General features: G+C 38.3%; 1 long non-coding RNA gene across 3 annotated transcripts in view; it reads right to left on the reverse strand.

The window, feature by feature from the left end:
• The window catches only part of LOC119522566, a 143,609-nt gene that overhangs the window by 68,383 nt on the left and 53,678 nt on the right, over positions 1-21,548 (reverse strand). For 2 of the 3 annotated variants that reach the window (XR_005214471.1, XR_005214470.1), the window contains one exon: positions 16,809-16,905. This is a non-coding gene — a long non-coding RNA (uncharacterized LOC119522566). The remainder of the gene's footprint in view (positions 1-16,808; positions 16,906-21,548) is intronic. The other variant, XR_005214469.1, reaches the window with a different exon arrangement.

Below are 21,548 nucleotides of genomic sequence, written 5' to 3' on the forward strand. Positions count from 1 at the left end.
AAAGTGGAAACATCATGTAAAGAGGGCCTAAAGACTAAAAGTTTTGAGAACTGCTGCTTTATGAATATGCTTTCTAATGACTAACTTGTATAGACTGAATTGTTTTGTATGCAACTTTGTATTCAACTGAAAGTGGAAACATCCTCTCTCTACAGTGAACATAACATCTTGTCTTTAAGTTCTGGGTTTGGTATATGTGCAGAACACAGGGTTGGGGTGCTGGGACAGGGAGGGACACAGATGAAATGGGTGATTACATCTCTCCTTACAAGCAGACAGATACAGATATGCACACACATACTCCTCTAGAAGCGACTGAATTAAAAGAGACAGCATGAAATGACATGTTCAGTTAACCCCTTTGCTAACATGGAGCAATCTCTGCTGTCGGGAAAATTTAAGTGCCTTCATTTACTGCATTTTATACTATAAATTGAACTCTGAGATTGAAACTTGCATATTCAATGCTATACACTATGGCTCACAGGCCACTTGTCTGATTTTTGTAAATCAAGTTTTCTTGGCACACAGCTGCACCCATATTGCCTGTGGCTACTTACTTGCTGTGTTGAGTTGTGCAATAGGGATTCTATGACACATGAACTCTAAAGAAAACATTAGTGAAACCCCACTGAGCCATGACTGAATTTTGTAGAAATCACAAGGGCAAGTTGGCAGAAGGGGGAAAGAAAATGAAAACAGACAGGTCTGGGTGCAGGGGAGCTCATGCAATTTTGGGATGAGTTTGCTGGTTAAAGGGGCTTTGTGGCCAAGCCAGAACTGGTTTTGTTTTCTCAGGATCCCATCCGTTGGTTGGGACAAAGCAGTGAGAGCTGGAGTTTGGTGGCAATATTCACAATTTGGCATACAACACAGTTTAGATTGAGAGGTTGAAAGACAATGGAAGATCTTAATACAAAGAGGAGGATCAAGTCCACCAAAATGGAAATCCAAGGACCAAGACAGTGGCCCCATCTCCAGCATGTAAATTGGAGCACATGATGAGCATTTGGGAATGAAAACTGCAGCTAACATAGCTGTAAGGCTACCTGGATTATCAGATTCTGACAGGCCCAGGGTCTAGCCCTTATTATCCCTGCTCACAGAGATGTGGTTATCACCAATTTGGACCCAATGAAAGCAACTGAAGGTGCAAGCCTGATGCACCTGTGTCTGGGAGAAGCTGAGGCCACAGGAAAAGACACGTGAAAAGAACAAAAACAGGGGAAAAGTCCAAAGTTGATAAACCACATAGAAGCTAAATGAAAGTAGCTTAGAATATAGAAATGTTGACAAAACAGCAGAAAATGAGAAGTGGGAAATTGGTGACACAGACTAGAGCCCAGTAATGAATAGGAGCATGTATATTTGCAAAACTCAAAGTAAACTCCCTATGTTAGATGTTATGACTTCTTATAACAACCAAGTGAGAAACTGGATGTTGGTAACAGGATAGTCTATCACCTTTAGGATGATCACATTTTATGTAATTTAACATTTTCATAACTCTTACCACTCATTTGCAAATCAAGAGATTTTTTTTTCATAATTTCTCTCCACACCTACAAAAAAATGGTTCCAATTTCTGCAACACAAAGCCAAACAGGATTGGTTTATGTCAGACAGCATGGGGAAATATTAAACATATATAAGATATATTATGATGAATGTTATTTGTATTGAGTTAATATTGCTTATTTACTAAGTACCGAACATAAGAGATAATATTATTATTGCTATTTAGCAGTGCTTATTATTGATCTTACTAAGTGCCAATCATTGTGATAATATCTTGTATCAATTTCCCAAAAAATCACAGGGGTTTGCTAGCAGGAAGTCAGAATCTAACCTCAGTTTGGTTGGATTTGAAGGCATGTCTTCCTAACATTGACACTGATGAAAATGTATGCCTGCAATAGAAAAGAGATACTGTTTTCCATAACTGCAGCTACTATTGAAAAGAGTGGATTTCGCCAAGTGGAAAGTTTGGTGTTCTGCTGGTACCACAGTGGGATGAATGTGTGTGGAAGCAGAAGCTGGGGACAACTGGTAGATTTTCAGAATCAGGTAAGAAGGGGTAAAGAGGAAATTCCTAGAAGTCAAAGGACATTCAAAGTGGGAAACCTCACATGAGAGGAGAAAGCCTTCACATTACTGCATTGTAAGAACACTGTCTCTTCTCTCTCCCACAACCCCAATTTTTTTTGTATCTTTTATTCTCACGAAAACCTCATGGGTTTAGGTTGTTTGTTTAGAGTCACTGAGGTGGCCAGGATTCACTGTTGATTTTAGAGCATGAAACAGAGACTTGTGGGTGGAAGCAACCCTCAAGGGCAAAGCATCTATAAGAAGGTTATCTCCTCCAGGAATTCACAGAAATTGGGAGACAGCTTTAAATTTCCCCAAGGAGTAAAACTGGTGACTGTTCTGACCACCTCCTCTCCACTCCATTGGTGAGGGTTTCCCACACTATGACCACCTCCTCTTCATCCCATTGGTGAGGGTTTCCCACACTATGACCACCTCCTCTTCATCCCATTGGTGAGGGTTTCCCAAACTATGACCACCTCCTCTCCACCCCCTTGCTGAGGGTTTCCCACACTATGACCACCTCCTCTCCACCCCCTTGGTGAGGGTTTCCCACACTATGACCACCTCCTCTCCACCCCCTTGGTGAGGGTTTCCCACACTATGACCACCTCCTCTCCACCCCCTTGGTGAGGGTTTCCCACACTATGGCCACCTCCTCTCCACCCCCTTGGTGAGGGTTTCCCACACTATGACCACCTCCTCTCCACCCCACTGGTGAGGGTTTCCCACACTATAACTACCTCCTCTCCACCCCATTGGTGAGGGTTTCCTACACTATGACCACCTCCCCTCCACCCCATTGGTGAGGGTTTCCCACACTATGGTTATGGGATGGCTGAAGACATGACACTTGATCCTGGAGAGGTGAGATGGCAGCAGTTTATGGCACATATACACTCACAGCCCAGAGGAAGGCTTTGTAGTGACCACAGGGTGTGGTGACCTTTGGTTCCTGAGGGCAGATGTGATTGACTTGTTTGAATAATTCTGTGGACTGGCAGGGACTGAAGCCCATTAGTGTGGGGACCAGATGGAGGGCAGCTGGTCATTAGATAGGGGAACTAGCCAGGTGAGACTTTCCCACTGGGTGGGGGACATACCTGGTAAAAGCAGGGATGCTCATACGTTCATGACCTTTGGGCTTTCATGAGGCTCAAAGATGTCAAGGCAGTGCTTGAAATATGAGACCTTACAAATATGGGGGTTGAAACAATTTTATCTGCACCTCATCTGACACTGACACATGGATGTCTATGTGTGTAAATGCACATGTGCACACACACATGATTTTGTATACCATTTGGTCCAACACCATAACTGAGGCACAGGGAGATTTGTTTAAATTGATTATGCAATAACATAATATCCACACCAGGGTTAGAACTAGAGCCTGATGAGTATTGGTTCTTTTTCCACCAATCTTCAGCTTAGTGGTCTTTGGTATAGCTCTTAAGAAGAAAATCCTTGATTGTCTGAGCAGGGATCAGATTCTCCATAGTCAAGCTGAGCCAGGCTGGGGCCAGAACACTAGACAAGTGTGTAGGAGAGGGAACAGGCCAAGCAGAAGACTTCAAGCTACAAATATAGCTTATTTCAGATTCCTGACCTCCAGAAGAGTAAGATAATAAATCTGTATGCTTTAAGCCACCAAGTTTGTTACAGCAGCCACAGGAAACTAATGTGGATGGATGGATGGATGGATGGATGGATGGATGGATGGATGGATGGATGGATGACTGGGTGGATGGGTGGATGGGTGGGAGGGTGAATGGATTGATGGATGGATGGATGGATGACTGGATGGGTGGATGGGTCGATGGATGTATGTATGGATGGATGAATGGATGGATGGATGGGTGGGTGAATGGATGGATGGTTGGGTGGTGAATGGGTGGGTCAATAGGTAGGTGGATAGATGGATGGGTGAAAATTCATAGTTGTGTATGTGTGTGTATGTGTGTGTAAAACAATGAACATATGTAGAATTAAAATGTATGGGACCCTGTCTGACCCTAAGCATTTGCTAGAGCTGTTACAAAACCAAGCACATTTGGTTTAATCTCCTTTTATTGTGCCTCATTTCTAAGTGATGAACAGGAAACAGGCCAAAATGCAGAATGTTGAAGAGGGGATGCCAAGAAAATAAAGTAGATTCATCATATCTTCAAGGAATGGCCCTGCAGAACCCAGAGCTGTGTTGCAAAGGCATGTTCCAAATTTCATATCTGACCCTCATCCCACTTCAGAGAATTTGGCCTACATGCTGAGATGATCAGATACGATCTGCCTCATAGCTATACAAGCCCAGATGGATTTAGCTACTATATCAGTCCGGGTTCTCCAGGGTTCACCAGGGAAACAGAACCGGCAAGATACATATATAGTAAATATTTACTATAGTTGCTATATGGAAGAAGGTGATGCTTGTCTCCAAAACTGGCACAGGTCATGTCTTTAGGAATAAAGCCCAGAAGGAAAGAGAGGGAGGGTCCCCAAGGGCCGGCACATATAGACACATACAATCTGAAGTGTCCTGCAGTGTTCCGCAGCCTCCTGAGCTAGTCCATCTGCTCAGCTGGCTCGTGCCTGGGCTATGTACTCAACGAGCTCCAGAAACCACCCCTTCAAGGGGCACCAACAGGGGATAGCGTGTGCCTTGCTCTATGGCGCCCTGCCCTTCCCAGATGGTGGCTCTGTGGGGATGCAATCAGAGGTCCAGATGCTTGAACTGGAAAATAACTTAGGACCATGACATTGGATTTCAATCCATCACCCACACAAAGAAAGGAAGATTGCTGCAGCCTGGATATCTCACTCCCAGATCTGGCCACACCCAGGAAATCATAACTACATTTCCAAGGCTGTTCTATCTTTGTGCGTATTGCCTGGAAGTATTGCATGTTTCTCCCTGGGGTACATCAAAATTACATCTGCATATATCGTGCTCTGTTTGCCTAGTATCTCCTGAAACCTCCTAAGCAAATGCCGCCGGGGATTTAGCTCTTTCCACAGGGCCTAGAGTCAAATCATGCAGTTCTTTCGTATGATTTTAGCATATTTGTCTTTGAGAAAAAATGAAATGAAACATTTTAAAATTAGGAAGTGCAAAAAGCATGGTAATCATGAATCAGCAGAAACATCCATGCTTGCCGTGCATTAGCATGACGAGGCTAACTTGTTACATAAGGCAACAAGATGAAAAGGAAAACTTATCTTTACTACAATGATAATTTTCCTCCTAATAAGTCTTATTATTAGTATTATTGAGAGGCCTGTAATATATATCTGCATTTTTGTTTTGAAGGAAAAGAAGGAAGGAAAAGGAGGGAAGGAAGGAAAGAAGGAAGAAAGGAAGGAAGGAAGGAAGGGAGGGAGGGAGGGAATGAAGAAGGAAAGGAATTTCCCTATTCTAATTATTTCATATCAGTGAGATCATACCATATTTGTCCTTTTGTGTCTGGCTTATTTAATTTTTATTTTGCTCAAAGCATCTTGTTTTCTTAGATTTAGATGGCATCTATTAACTTTCTACTTGGAAGATGATAGTTTCTGGTTTCTTGTCCAATCACTCTTCTCCCACACACACACACATGCTTCCTTTCTATTTATTGCTCTTTCTAATATGAAGATGTCACAATGCTTATTAAATTAATATTCAGAGTTTACATTTATTTGAGCTCGATAAATAATGGGGTTTGCTTACCTTTCCTTCCTCATGTAACTTCTTACTTTTCCAAGACTTACTAATTGACTCTTTTTCTGTCGCTTGCCTTTTTTTATACATATTACAGATTTAGTAAAATTCCGTGAATCCCTTCCAAATATACTCATCCACATCAGGTAATCTATCAGTTTTTGGAAGGCAGCCTCATGGGACCCTCTAGCTTCTACTCCAATCTGGATTTACTGCTTTCTAAGTTATCTCCACTTTCCATCACTTAACTTCTACTTACTACATCTGGGGAAAATGGTTTAGCTCCTTTGTGGCTTAGTTTCCTTGACTGTAAATTGAGAATAATACTAGTTCCTACGTGACAGAATCACCATGAAGATTAAATGAGATGATGAGAGTAAAATGCTTGGAACAAGTTCCTGAGCCACTGCAAGGAGAATGTTATTTTTGTCATCACCCTGAAAACTCAATGAGAGTCCCTTATCTCTCTTCTCTGTTAGCTACTCTGGTTCCTGAATCCCACATCATCCTTGTGTTTCCTTTTTCCCTCTATTTCTTGGGCTATGGCTTCCAGTACATCCCAGAGCACAGGTCAATGGTAGCTACCACTGTGAAGTCCTAATGCATCTGAAAGTCCTCCAGCCTTCATGTCCAAAACCCAACATGGGATCATTGGGTGGGGTGTACAATCGATCTAGCCATTTCTCCCAAAATGGTGAAAGCATTTTCTGTTAATGTTGAGTTTCCAGTGCCACTATGGAAAAGTCCAATATTTTTATCCCAAGTCCTTTGCATGTGCCTCTTTCTCTATACATCACTCTATAGTTTTTCTCTTTATCCTTCATGCTCAGAAACGTCACAATGATGTGCAGCCATGTGGCTCTTTTCCATTTCCAGTCTCCCAGGGACCTAGAAATTTAGGGATTCTGATAATTTTGAGGACTTTAAAAATTTCTCATTTCAAGTCATTTATCTCCACTTCTCTAACATTATACAGGCAAGCTATGTTTAATTTCCCTAATTTTCTATGTAACTGGCTTGTGGAGTAGGACATATATTCGAGTCTCTGGATTCTAATTAACTTTAACATTGACAGATGATGTCTGTCCCCTTAATGAGTTTTGATTGGTTATTTTTTGAGGTGTCACAATGGGATTCAGAGAGAAAAGGGTGAAGAAAGAGCTGCCTTTCCTTGTGTCTGGTTCATAATCTAATGGGAAATGAAGGTTTATAAACAAGAATTGAGACCTGCCATTAAACAGAGCTGATTTAACACGGTCATTTATCATTGTTGTCTCTCTCTCTCTCCAGACCTACCCACACCAGCATTAAAGGGGAAACAAAAGACAAAGAGAATGTGTGACCACATGGCAGATGAAAGATGTTAGTGACCTTTTGAAAGCTCAGATGCCAAGGGGCTAGTGGTAACTGCCTTAGCAGGCTGGAGAGATGAAAGCCATGAACTCTGGTGGGGAGCAGGGAGAACCAACAGAAACAGGCTCCACAACTGGAACCCTCATACATTGTCGGTGGGAATGTAAAATGGTGCAGCCACTATGGAAAGCAATATGGCAGCTCCTCAAAGAAACTCATAGAGTTATCATAGGACCCAACAGTCTCTCTACTAACTATATACCAAAAGAATTGAAAGCAGGGACTCAAACAGATCCTTGTACACCAATGCTCATGGAAGCATTATTCTCAATAGCCAAAATTTGGAAGCAACCCAAGTGTCCATCCACAGATGAATGGACAAACAAAATGTGGTATATCATCACAATGGAATATCATTCAGCCATAAAAAGGAGTGAAGTTCTGATACATGCTACAACATAAATGAACTTTGAAATAATTATGTTGAGGGAAGTAAGTCAGTCACAAAAGGACAAATATTATATGATTCCATTTATATGAAGTATCTAGAATATGAAAATACATAGAGACAGAAGGTAGATTAGAGGTTATCAAGAGTGGGGGAAGGAGGAATGGGAAGTTATTGCTTCATGGGTACAAAGTTTCTGTTGGGGTGATGAATAAGTTTTTGTAATGGATGATAGTGATGATAGTGTAATGTTGCAAATGAAGTTAATACTGCTGAATTGTATACTTAAAATGGTTAAAATGGCAAATTTCATGTCATACATAAATTTTAAAAAAATTAAACACTTAAAAAAATTTTTAACTTTAAATTAAATAAGTTAAATGGAATTTTAAAAAAGAAAAGAAATGGGCCCCTGTACTCTTGAAAACCTCAGGACTGTAGGCTCCAGGTATCTCTGAAGGTGAGGACAAGCATGCTTGCTTGAAAACAGGTTTGCCTGAAAGAGTTTGTATGATGGTTTCTTCTCTCCACTCCTTGGACCCAGGTGAACACTTTCCCCCAACTCCAGTGAACAACTGGGAATGTATTCTTTGGAACCATCTATGAATGAGTAACGACCTAGACGCATGGTTGCCAGGAACATCTAAGGGCAAAGGGGAGGGACTGTACGGAAAACACCAGGATTAAGAGAAAGCCCCTATACTGCATGTTGAAATCCCCAGCCCCTTCCTTCTGCTGTATGTCCAGAAAACATTTCCATTATGAACTCCTCTCTCTAGGGAAATGATTGGCCCAAGAGGAAAGTACCAGAGGTAGTAAAATTTGAAAGCTCCCCAATTAAGTAGCAAGGTGCTCACCCTATCACTGGATAGTGGAACCTACAGGTGGGAAGTCTAGAACAGGTATACAGGCTCTGAAACAAGAAAGTGTTAGGTTCAGAGCCATTCAAGAATCCACACAACCGCAGCGAGTCATGGTTTAAGTAGAGAATTTAAGGTTTATTAGAGGAAGAAAGCAGAAGAAAGCAGGTGGGAGCCATCAGAAAAGAAAGAAAGGGAAAAATGGCTCCAGCCCTCTATCTGAGAGCAGCATTTTTTAAAGGAAAAACCCACGTGGGGAGGGAAGGGTGTTGGGGGAGAAGGGTCCTGCTGAGTGTGTTCTGGGCCTCGATTGGGTGGGTGTCTGTCAACTTCTAGGCTGATAGGTTGTTAGGATTCTAGCCCATTATTCTTCTCAGAAAAGCAGCTGCGTTATCTATCTAGGGAGAACAGGCCTTTTCAGTTGTTTGTCTTTTTGGACATATCTGACCTTACTTTTACCCGCCTTTTGGGGTTGGGGCACCACTGTGGCGGGGACAGCCTTAAACAGCCTTCATTCTTTAGTTTATGGGGCGCCTGTTTTCTGTGAGATAACCTGCGGGGCCTCTGGGTTAGAAACTCCTTCTACATGTTAGTTCCTTTCTTTCTGGGATCTAACAGAAAGGACAGTCAAAGCTCACCAGACATTTGAGAAAAAATTCCACCATGAAAACCAGAACCAAAACAAATATACAGAGTAAATCGGGACCATGCGGGAGGAGCAAAAAAAAACAAAGCAGGAGCAGAAGAAACTTCCAATAAAACATGAAAATTTTAGAGAACTAAGGAAACTTTTAGCCATCAAATGTTAATTGGGTGGTATTTTTTTTTAAAGAAATGTTTAGAGGACAAGAAGGAGCTGTTGGAATTTTAAAAAGGAAAGTAAAGATAAAAGCTTTAATAAAATGGCTGGAAGATAAAAGTAAGCACATCATGTAGGAAGAGGGAAAGAAGAAGGCAAGGAGACACAGAAGAGGACAGAAAAGATAATTACAGTAAAAGGATTACTCTCTAAGGATCTGTATAATAGGAGTTTCAGGAAATGAGAACAGAGAAAATAGAAAGATGATGGTTAAAGACACAGTCCAAGAGCATATCTCAGAAAACTGAAGAACATGAGTTTCCAAATTGTGGGATTTCACACAAGGATACTGAGAGAGGGGGTAGCACAGGGAAAGAAATGAGGCAAAGTTATCTCATATCCTACCCAGAAAAACTGCAAATTGCTGAGAACCTTAGCCCTATTAGGATAGAAATCCTACTAGGATGCTTAGAGACTGTGCAGAAATGGTTTTTATTTTTATTTTTTTCTTCTCAAAATGTAGGGGATGCAAATAAATCAAGTGGAAAAGAAGCAAGTAAAGATGCTACCTTTGGCTGCATCTTTATTTTACCTAACTTAAGGCATTTCCAAAATAAAAAGGTGACCTGCTTTTTTTTTTTCTCTGATAGAGGTCTCAATATTTCCAAATAGAGTCTCAAATGTTAGTTTTCTGTCTTTTAATAGGCACTTATCCCTCGTCTTCTTCAGAACCCTTGTAGAGACACACAAAGAATATCCTAAATGAGCATTTGTTTTCATAGCATGCAAACTGCATGGGAAGAGGAACCACCTTGAGCAAGAGAACGACCTTCAGGCAAGAAAAATTTTCAAAAGGGAAAATGAAAGCAGGAGGTGTCAGCCATCGACACTCCTAGGTGTGGGGGAATGAGAGCTGGAAACAACACTGGGGAACTGCAGCTTTCACCCTACAGTGAATGTGCCATTGACGTGTTTTCCCCACTGGAATAGGAAATCTCTTGTGAATAATTATATGGGCATGCAGCAATAGCTCCACAGAAAATAATTCGGGCAGCTGTGGTCAGGGAGAGTTACAGTTGAGAAAGAAACCAACAGGCAGTTTGTTGCACACACATGGGCAGGAGATGAAGCAGTCCTTGTTAGCTGATTGACATTAAAGATAAAGAGAGGAAGGTTCAAATTTGGAGGATTTAGAAAAAGCAAAGTCAACAGGATGTGGCGACTGACCACAAGTACTAAACAGGAGGAGGAAATCAAAGATAACTTCTAAGTTCAAACCTGAGGGGATTGAAAGGAAATGTGCATTTCTCTTAAATATTGAGAATGGGAGCTAGATTGGAGATGGGGTTAGAAATGAATTCACTTTTTAGCAATTTTAAGTACTTTTACTAAACAAAATTAGTCTTACACATGGATATTTTATAAGAAATAATGAGAATTAAGGAAGCCCTTTACTTAACACTTTAAAATAGTTCTAAAATCAGCTTATATGGGAAATACATTTACTTGTTTGCATATTTAAACCTTTATTTTTTCACTAGACGATAGTATGCCTTATTTTTTAAATTTAATTAATGAAGTATTAATTATTTATAAATATTTATAATTTATAAAATTTTATTATATATAATTTATATATTTAATATATAATATATAAATGTATAAAATATATAATATATAAATATAATATAAATATATAAAATATTTATATTATAAAAATTATATTATATAAAAACATAAATTATTAATAAATAATAAATTAATTAATTAAATTTGAGGTTAATTAATTAATATGTGAAAATAATGAAAAGTACTCTCATAACATGAAAAATATATTCCTTTCATTTTAAAAGAGACAAATATTTAAAAATAGCTTTGCTGGCATGATATCTAGTTGACCTTTTGCCTAGGAACATCAAGCAAAGTCAAAACATTTGGCAGCTCTCCAATTGTATATGGGACATATTACTTAATAAAACAGAAAAAGGAAAGGAATACAATTAAAATTTTGATGTTTTCTCCATGAACATTTCTCTATTCCTGGACTGTTCAGTCCTGAAATTCTGACTGACTTCTGCTGCACGTACATGATAACTAAAATTGCTGATAAATCCTCATTATAGTTGAAATAAAATATAGTATAAATAAAAGATTGAATAGTTTCCCATTTACGCATGAAAAAGTATATATAATATTTTGTGTACTTTAAAAATAATGAAATGAGGTCCAACATAATGCCAAAAATGTATCCTGTACCTTAGAAACTTCTTGTATATTTTCTAAACCCATCAGAAATGACACTACACTGATTTTATGTTAATCGTTAACTTGCTACTATGTATAGTTTTGTCATGTGTGTCTGATCTCCAAACAATCTATTGTGTTGTTTGCATGTTTTTATTTTTTTACATAAGTGAAATTATACTGTATGTTTCCTTTGCAACTTGCTCATTTCTTTCAACACTGTTTCTGACAAGTATGCTGCTGAAACATTTAGCAGAAGTACATTCCTTTTTCTTTGCTGTATGATACTCCGCGGCTTGACTACCCTACAGCATATTTGCATCTTTTTTCTCTTGACAAACATTTGGGTTGTTTCCCATATTTTGGTACTATGAACAAAGACACCATCAGTTTTTTCATGTTTCCTGATACACATCGCTAAGGGTTTCTTTGGAGGGAAATGTCTGAGTCATACGCATATTCTCAATTTTCTTAAGTAATGCCCAAATGGTTTTTCAAAGTAGCTGTAATGATTTTTGCTTCAGACAGCAGAGTAGGCGGGTTTCATATCTCCCTGCCTTTACTCAACCTTGATACCGATTGTGGTTTTAATTTTATTTCCCTGACTACTACTCAAATTGAATGTTTCATTTGCTTATTTGTAATTTAGATGGCCTCTTTTGTGAAATTCCTGTCAAGTCTTTTACCCATTTCTCTAAAATTGTGTTTGTCTTTTCAAGTTGCCATATAAAAGTTCTTTATATATTCTGGATATTACTGTTTTATTAACTATTTATAGTAAAAATGTTCTCTTAGTTTATGGCTTGTCTTTTCACTTTCATTTAAGTCTTGAGGAAAAGAGGTTGTTAATTTTAATGTAGTAAAATGTATCCATCTTTTCCTCATGATTTCTGCTTGTCTTTTGATTAAAAATTCCTGTCTGACCCCAAAGTCACAAATATATTTGCTTATATTTTCTACTAAAAATTTTTAAGATTATTGCCTTTCTTTGTTGACTGCTTAATCTCAACTGGTTTGATAGATCTCTTTTTAATAATTTTTATTTTTCATTTGACTAGATAATGAACAATAAACATTTAAAATCTTATTAACTGTTCTTCTACAATATAATTTTAAGTGGCTTCCTAATATTCTAGTCTTTAGATGGATCATAATTTATTTAATCAATTCCTTACTGATGGGCATTTAGAGTGGTTTTTATTTTTTTCCATTATAACTGCATGGCCTTAAAAATCCTTGAGATATGGTCTTATTCATTTGGAAAAGCAGTTGCCCTGGCACCATATAGAATGAGACATCATTTTTCTATTGATTTCTCATATATCAATATGACCTTTACTAACTTTTTTCAACCCCACCACCAATACTGCACTGCACTACTGCATTAGCTCCTGTAAAATAAACTTCATCAAATTTATTTTAGCAATCTTGGCTTTGTGCACATGAACTTTAAAATCAGGTTGTCACACTCCTTGAGAAAATTACTGCTGAGATGAACATTAAAATGAGAGAGAGAGAGAATATCTGATCTTTATACATTTTTATACTATTGAATTTTTCAAACCTTGAATATGCTGTTTCTTTAATGACATTCTTTTTTTATGTCTGCCAATAGGACATTAAAGTTTTATAATTTTCTTCAGTTATTCATTAGTTCTTACATTTCTTTTGGTAGAAAAAGGCAAGGTACTTATTACTTTTTATTGTTATTGTAAGTGGTTTCTCTTTTTATTATATTATTACATATTCTTGTGTAGAGAAATGAAATAGACTTTTGCATAATGATTTTATAAATGCCATCTTGCTAAACTCTCCTATTAATTTGATGTTTTGGCAAGAACTTTTAGTGTTGTTATATATATGTATACCTATGTATTAAATAAAATGTATGTATTAAATAAAAGAGGATATCATTTGCAAATAATATTGTTTTCCTTCTTTCTAATCCTTACCACATTTTTTTTTTCTTTTTCTGGTTTTATTGTACCAGCTACAACCTCCAGGACAATGTTAAGTAGAAATTTTGATGAGTCATCCTTAAATTACTCCTGATTTCAAGGACAATGCTTTTAATATTTCCTTATTTAGCATGATGTGCAGTAACTTATTTGTAGAAAGCTTTTATCAGATTAAGGAAGTTTCCATGTATTCCTATTTTGTTAAGTCATTAATGGATGTTCAATTTTATCACAATTATTTTCTGTATCAAATGATGTAAGAAATTTTTTGTTTTCTTTTTTTTTTGTTCTCTCCCTTAATCTGTTAATATTTAAAATACAGTCAGATTTTCTAACTTTGAACTTTGCGTTCCCAGAATAAACCACACATTTGTTTATACGTTCCTTAATTTGGTTTGCTAATACTTTGTTTTGGAAATGCACTTCTGTTCAAGAGTGAGAAGGGTCTGTCATTTTCTTCGCCATTCTCTTTTCATTGTGTTCTGGTATCAACACATTACTGATATCATCATATTTTACCTCATAAAGTAGTGTGGAGATCTTGCTTCTTTTTCCATTGTCTGGAGGAGTTTAGCTGATATTGTAATTTTCTGCCTTCTGATAAAACCACCTAGCCTTGGTGTTATCTTGGTGGGAACACTTTTAACTAATAACTCAATTTATTAAATATTTATAATACCATTTATATTGTCTACATAGTTTGGGGCAAGGTTTGGCAAGATATGTTGTTCTACAAATTTGTCTATTGTGTCCAAGTTTTAAATATATTGAGACAAAGTTATCTCTTATTTTCTTTATAAACTCTGCAACATTTGTAGGTAGCTATGCCCTCTATTAATTAGTGCCATTAATTGGCACATTCTATTTTCCTCTTATTTTTCAACCTTACCAGAATGTTGTTAAATTCATTATTTTTATTTCACTGATTTTATTTTTACACTCACCAAAAAGTAAAATGAAATTTAATTAAAAACAAATTTAATTTTATAAACATTTTTAAAAACAGGTTTTGGCTACATAGATTCTATTTTATTTTATTTTCTAATACAATAAATTCTGTTGCCTTTCATTTCTTTCCTTCTATTTTCTTTGTGTTTATTCTGTTTTCTCTAGCTTCTTAAGTTGGATGCTTAGTTCATTTATTTGTGCCATTTATTCTTTTCTAGTATAAGCACAGTGCAGCTTTAAATCGACTGCCAATGGCCCAACATTTGCATACCACATATTGTAATAAGCAGAATTTTCATTTTCATTCAAATGTGGGTAATTGCTATTTTCAATTATGATTTCTTTTGGCCCATAAGTTACTTCAAAAAGCTTTAAGAGCTGCCCCAAGCTTGGTGTCCACACCATTTGGGGCCTTTTTAATCAGAAGCCAAATACCCCAGATTCTAATTTTCTTCACATTCCCTTAATGTCCCAGGCCCAGTGCCAGCTTCATGGACGTGTGCATTCATCTTCTGTGCTGTGTAACAAATAACCACAAATTTCACAGCTCGAAACCACACCCATTTCTTATCTCACTGTTTCCTAAGGTCAGAAATGTGTGCATGTGTTTGCTGGGAACTTGCTCAGGATCTCACCAGGTTGAAATCAAGGTATCAGCTGAATTCCAATCTCATTTGGGGCTTGAGGTTCTCTTCCAAGCTCACAGGTTGTAGGATTTATGTCCCTGCTTTCCTGCTGGCTTGGCAGTCGGGGATTGCTGTCAGCTCCTAGAGACTGCTCACTGATAACATGGCTGCTTGTGCCTTCAAGGAAAGCAGGAAACCTTTTTGTACTCCAAACCTCTCTGTTTTGGGAAGACTTGGACCTTTTTTAAAAGGCATGCCTGATTAGGTCAGGCCCACCCAGGACAACCCACGTTTGATGAACTTGAAGTCAACTGATAAGGAACTTATTTAAATCTGTACAATCCCTACCCCTACTCCACACAGTGCAACCTAATCCCAGGTTGACACTCATCATATTCACAGTTTCTGCTTACACTCAAAGGGAGGGTGTCCACATGGCGGATATGGTGGGGGCTGGGAAGACTGCAAGCCATCTCAGAACCCTATTTCCACATGGTGCAAACTATGCCACCACACAGAACCCTGCACTCAAAGAGCCCTGTGCTTGTTTCAAGGTCTGCTGTGCCATCTTGAAATTCACAATAATTTTTGAACAAGGGGCTCCTCTTTTCCCTGACACTGGAGCCTGCAAATTGTGGTATCTTTCCTGCCTGGGACCCATCTAAAGAGTCTTGCATGAAAAGCTCAGTTCCTGGGGTGGGGGTGGGGTGTCTTTCTGGTGTTAGGGTTTGATTTTGGGCAATGTAACATTTCCCATATTTCCAAGATTTTCAGAAAGGGTTTATGCATGAGCAGTATTCTAAATCAGACAACACCACCTGTATCACTATTTGTAATAGAATAATTATAATTGTATCATTTCTCAAGCAAGTCATGAATGAAATGACCTCCCCCACTGATTCCACTGAAGCACAGGATATGAGATTTCAATACTGGCAATTTTCAGATTCTGTTGCCTTAACTATTAATACAGCAAAACTGTCCCCCGCCTCATTGTTAAAAATCCCCAAATGGTTTTTCCGAGCAAAGCTTTCAAATCTAATCTGCACACTTTAATTATTTTACCTTTAAAATACCAAAAGTTAATATCTTTAACCCAATTCATAAATAAATTGGCAAAAACAAAATTTAACTACACAGGCTGTTATAAAAGTAAAAGCACCGTGCTGGGGAGAGGGGCTGACACAAGTAGCAGCTACAAAACCAAAGATTTGAGCACCAAGTCCTTGTGAAAGGAACTAGCAAATGTTTTCTCAGGAAACTGTATATATAAATATAACCACTTGTCAGGTATAAATATAAATATTAGCCCAAAGTGAAGGCCACTGTGTTCTCTGCAGTTCATTTGGAAAGAACTGACACCTGAGTGCTTTGGGGGACACGTCCCTGATGGGGAACTGGGACAGGACACGATGCTTTGAGACTTTTAACCAAGGCTCTGTCACTTCACAAGAAGGGAAAGGACCAGTGCAGTTACATCCCTTTAGCAATGATTTGCTCAGTGTATCTGCAATCATAAGTGACTGAAAATAGCACAAACAAAATCCCTGTGGGGAACATTCCAAAAGCAAATGAGTTACTGCACCTGTATTTTTGCATGTGGATCAGACTGTTCATTTAAACGTTCTCCATGCATTCCAGCTTCCCCTGGGTGGCAGAGAAGAGGGCGTCCTCTGTGCCAGTTTGGAGGAGATGTAGGTACCCAGGCATTCTGTCTCTGAAGGATGAGAGGACGATGGAGAGGGTTCCCCCCACCTTACCCACTGAAACTGCCAGGAGGAACACACCTGCTTTACCTTCCAGGTGGGAGGACTTGTGCAGATCTCGTCTTTGCGTGTTGGTTTGTACCACAAGGTGACACTACTTCACACCCCAGTAGGATGGCTGTTAAAAAAAAAGAGAAAAGGAAAATAAGTATTGGTAAGAATGTGGAGAAACTGGAATCTTATGCATTTCTGGTGGAAATGTAAAACGGTCCAGCCACTGTGGAAACATGTTGGCAGTTCCTCAAAAAGTTAAACATAGAATTTCCATGTGATCCAGCAATTCACCTCCTTAGTGCATACCCCAAAGAACGGAAAGCATGACCACAACCAGATACTTGTTCACCAATGTTCATAGAAGCACTACTCACATTAGTCAAAAGTGGAAATAACCCAAGGATCCATCAACTGACAGATAAATAAAATGTAGTCTATTCAAATTGGAATATTACTCATCCATAAAGAAGGAATAAAGTAACCTGATAAATCCCTTTATAAAAGCCAAAAAAGAAAAAAATAAAATAAAAAAAGGAATGAAGTCCCAACACATGCTACAACATGTAAGAACCTTGAATACATTAAGCCAACTGAAATAAGCCAGAACACAAAAGCCCAGATTCTGCATGATTCCACTTATATAAAATATCTAAAATAAGCAAATCCATGGAGACAGTAGATTAGAGATCACCAAGGGCCACAGGAGAGGGGAGTAGAGGGTTTTTGCTTAATGGGTATAGAGTTTCTGCTTAAGTTGATTAAAAACTTTTTGGCAATAGTGATAATTGTGCAAAATGCAAATGTAATTAATACAGCTGAACTGCATACTTAAAGATGGTTAAAACCCCAAATTTTAACCCATTAACTGTTATACCCCAATAATTTTTTTTAAAATTTGTTGACCTGCTGCCCTTCACAGATTCATCTGCATTCTTTTTGATTTTTATTTAAATATTACTGTGATTACGGGGTTTCCACTGCCCCTGTAAGCTCCTCCCTCACCTGTCCGTATTACCTGTCCTGCTATGTGTCTATACCTGCGATGGTGCAGAACCGCCAGGAGAAACCATAAACCTGGACAAGCCCCCTTTAAACCTCCTCTCTGCTTCCCTCCTCTGTGCGCTCACACGGCCTCCACTTGCCCCAAATCCCACCCTCGCTCCCTGCTGCCATCCCTTCCTGGCATCTCCTCATTCTGCCTGCATGTGCGTCTACAGGTGCAGGCGTGTCCTTTGGAAAACGACCCCTACGCCAAGCGAGGGAGACCCCCGTGGGTCATTCCGCCCAGTGTTCTTCAAATCCTTACATAAGCATGCAGCACCTGGGCATTTTGTTAAAACGCAGCTTCTGATCCGTGCGTCTTGGGCGGGGCCCGAGGCTGTGCGTTTCTAAGAAGCCCCCAGGTAACTTATGTCCCACGGCTAGTCCAGTGAACATGCCTGAGTGGCAGAGACCAAAGATGTATTCCCACCAGAGCATCCAATGGAATGAGTCCTGGGAAACCCAAACCCTATACCTGCCTTGAAATCCAGGAGGCAAAAGGAGACCTATGGGTTGAACCGTTTCCTCCAGAAAATACGTTAAAGTCCTAACACCCAGTAAGTCAGAAAGGGACCTTAATTTGAAATAGTTACATTAAAATTAGGTCACTTTTTAGTAGGGTGAGTGGCCCTATAATAAGAGAGAAATTTGGACACAGACTGAGGGAGCCAGAGTTGGAGAGCTGTATCCACAAGCTAAGGGATGCCAGGATGCCAGAAAACACTAAGGTTGAAAAGGCAAGGAAGGGTCCTTCCCTGCAGGTTTCAGAGGGAGTACGGGCCTTCCAGCACTTTGATTTTGGACATCCGGCCCCCAGAACTCTGGGACAATAAACTTGTGTGTTTGTAAGCCACCCAGATTGTGGTGCTCTGTTTCGGCACCCCAGGCAACAAAGACCGAGGTGGAACAAAAACAGACAAACGTCTACTGCATACTTTCCTTATCTCCATCTGCAACCAGCTGACCCTCTTCCACATCCACCCTTCTCAGACCAGCTAATTGTGCAAATAGTGTACGATTCCATTTATATGAAATATCCAGAATAGCTAAATTCACAAGACAGCAGACTGGTGGTTGCCACAGGCTGGGGGTAGGAAAGGATGGGAAGTGACTGCAAATGGCTACAGGTGATTAAAAAAAAAATGTTCTAAAGCTGAGAGTGGTGATGCTTGGGCAACTCTGGATATCCTGAAAGTTATGTAATTGTATACTTTATTGGATGACTTGTATAGTACCTAAACTATATTTCAATCAAGGTGTTAAAAATAAAAAGGCATGTAGCCCTTTGTTTTTCTTTCAAAGTGCACGGACAATATGGCTTTTATTCCCAAACTCTTTAGCCCTGTGCCAAAACAGATTACAATATTAGCCTTTCACCTTGCTAGTTTAGGTCTGCTGCTCTGTTTATTTGCATATAATTCATACACTAATAACTAAATTTTGTGCAATAGTTTAGAGTTGATGAAGTGCTTTCACATGTGCTATGTCTCAAAACATTTCTGTGAAAAATGTTTCATTCCTTATTTTTCAGATGAGGAAACAATTTAAATGGTGGAGCTTGCCTCTGCTCTCTTAAGAGGCATACAATATAAAGGCGACACTATATCTTACCCAATTCAAGGCTATTCTTGGAGATTTAAACACACATGCAAACACGGAAAGAAAACTGATTTAATAAAGAGCACCTACACTTAAAAAAAAGGCTCTCTTTACAAAGCACTATAAACAAGCTATAATTACTTTGCTAATGTGGGGAAAAATGTGCTTCCTTTTATCTGAAAAACTTCTGATTTCATAGTAATTAGACTTGTAGTGGCATTTGTATTATGCCTCAGATTAGCTGGTTAGTGTAATTATAGCAAACATTTAAATCTGTATTAAAACCATGTAATTGCTCAGTAAGGCTGGATGAAACCATATACAACTGATGCCCTGGAAAACATAAATGCTAAATAAACTCTCCATCAATCAACTGGAAGTCAATCTCAAGCATGGTTGTTTCAAAATAAACTGTAAAAGCAGCAAAAAAAAACAAAACAAAACAAAAAAAGTTTCTCAGAAAACCCTTTCCCAGGAAAACACAGAAGGAGACAAGAAAAAATTGACAGCTGTAAAAGAGCTCTGTGTGAGCAGTTTTAGTCTTGGTTTGTTGGAAATAGGCAAAGGGTCAGAGTTTCAGAGATATGATTTGATCTGCAAAAGCTCAAAGAATGCATCCACATGCGTTATTCTTTAAGGGAAAGTTCTTCAAAAGAAATAATCACCATTGTTCATTACTGAACTTATAAGCTGGGTCTTCTTTGTTTTTAGAACTCTGTTTAAATACAATATCAAATTATTGTAGACCACCATGTTGTATTATTTGTAGAACGTAGGGATGGTTTTTCAATTTGCTTTACATCAGCATGTTGAAAGAACTCTAGTTCAATCAGAAGCGGACAGTTGTGGGATCCTAAATTTTCTCAGTGAATCACTCACATACAATTCAAGATTTGAGATGCTACAAAAGGTGAGGAAGGCTGACAAGCCAACAAAACTAGACCCATCACTACCCATTGTACTTTCATTTCCATCTCACTGAAGTCTTGATTGCTTGATTCAAAGTTAAAGAAAAAAAAAAAAAGAACAAAAGAATATTGATGTATCTGTGGATGCTATGAGGGTAATCAGCTCAAAAATCTTTAAACATTTCTTAAAATAAAGAATACATTTTTAGCATCACAGTCCAAATAGTTTAAAGAGTAATTATTACCTTACTCTAAGTTGTTTATTTACACAAAGTAGCTTCACCAGCGAAGCAAAATTTATTTAGAGAGAATTTATTTAGAGGCAAAGAAAACTGTTGAGGTCTTGAGAGCTGCTATTACCGGAGAAAAGCTATCTTTGGTGAAGCTTTTCCAAAGACATATTCTTAGTTTGTGGCTTAACCCCACTGCATTTTTTAAAGAATTGCTGAAACAAGCATGAGAGAGCTTTAGAGCTATGAAGCTCAGTGTTTCTCAGAGTGGATTTATCTAAGAACACCTTGCAAATGCAAGTAATTCAAACATGTCATGTTGTTAAAATGTTCTCTGAATATGTGCAAATACAGGAATACGTACTCCTTATGCTTTTTTATAGCTTTTACAACTTACAGTAATACAAAGACAAACAACACTGTACTCAGGGCTACAAAAATGGTTTATGCATTGGATCCCTAGCTATACTATTTTCTATACAAATACAATCTCAGCTTCCCTGAATGGTTTCACTTTCACAGAGTGAAAAGGCAAACTGGAGAGCATGACAAAGCATGTTGCTTAGAGGTTTCTAACATGATTTAATTATCTAATGAAATAATGATTTTATGGGCATGGCCATGGAACAGATTCCTGAGTCCTTGTACCTTTGTAGGATTATTTTATATTTTTAAGACTTATTTAAATGGAGACAAATCAATGTTAGGGATGTTATCTATAAATGGAAATTGCAGTCAAATGTAGAATTCAAATTAGTGCCTCTCTAGCTAGAAATTTTATGTCTAAAAAATAATTTATATGTATTTACTTATTTATAGATGAAATGATGTCTATGACTGCTGTTGAGCATATTTATATTTATATTTACATTTATATTTATGTTTACATTTATATTTATACTTATATTTATATTTATTTATGTTTATATTTATATTTCATATCAGGCTAAGGCAGTTCCCCCCAGGGTACATTTGGCAAGGTCAGGAGA

This window comes from Choloepus didactylus, chromosome X (assembly GCF_015220235.1).
Source record: "Choloepus didactylus isolate mChoDid1 chromosome X, mChoDid1.pri, whole genome shotgun sequence".
Classification (NCBI taxonomy): Eukaryota; Metazoa; Chordata; class Mammalia; order Pilosa; family Megalonychidae; genus Choloepus; species Choloepus didactylus.